This window comes from Hyla sarda, chromosome 9 (genome assembly GCF_029499605.1).
Source record: "Hyla sarda isolate aHylSar1 chromosome 9, aHylSar1.hap1, whole genome shotgun sequence".
Lineage (NCBI taxonomy): Eukaryota > Metazoa > Chordata > Amphibia > Anura > Hylidae > Hyla > Hyla sarda.
In genome coordinates, this window is record NC_079197.1 from 73,934,395 (window position 1) to 73,935,151 (window position 757).

General features: G+C 46.4%; 1 pseudogene; it reads right to left on the reverse strand.

Annotated features, from left to right (window-relative positions):
- Positions 1-581: 581 nt before the first annotated feature.
- On the reverse strand, positions 582-757 carry LOC130292086 (U2 spliceosomal RNA; annotated as a pseudogene).

Below are 757 nucleotides of genomic sequence, written 5' to 3' on the forward strand. Positions count from 1 at the left end.
CTGATGACCAATCCATTAGTGCAATGGATGGCTGGAAGCATTTGTCTTTGCCTTTGCAATACCACAGAAGCAATGCATGGTCAATGTACAGCAATGACACACCTGTGTGAACAGCCAGGAGACCCCCCCATGTTATGTTACATAGTTACATAGTTACATAGTTAGTACGGTCGAAAAAAGACATATGTCCATCAAGTTCAACCAGGGAATTAAGGGGTAGGGGTGTGGCGCGATATTGGGGAAGGGATGAGATTTTATATTTCTTCATAAGCATTAATCTTATTTTGTCAATTAGGAACATTCAGCACCCACCCGCTATAAGGCAGCTGCCTATCATGTCATGCCCTACCTGCACAGGTGTGCTGGCTGCTCAGATGATCCAATTAAGGAGGCCATTTAGTCAGCAGCAGCAGAAGTCCTGTGCCTGGACGCTCCAACAGCGGCCAGACACAAGCAGCAGCAGCAGCGCCACCTTTTGTTTTTTGGCTGCAGCAGCAGCAAGGCCCACAGGGCTGGCTAGCTGGCTAGCCAGCAAGCAGGTAGCAATGAAAGTAGGAATCTTTCTTTTTAACCCTGTAAGGGGGTGGTGCACTGTACCCGAAGATACTGCCATATCGGGTCAATGCATAGGGCGACGGAAGCAAGCTTCGAAATCGGCCCCCGTTCTCAAAAATCCATTTAATATATGGTCCCCAGATAGGGGACGTATCAGATATTAAACTGATAAGAACAGATTTTTTACTTTTAGATATAATAT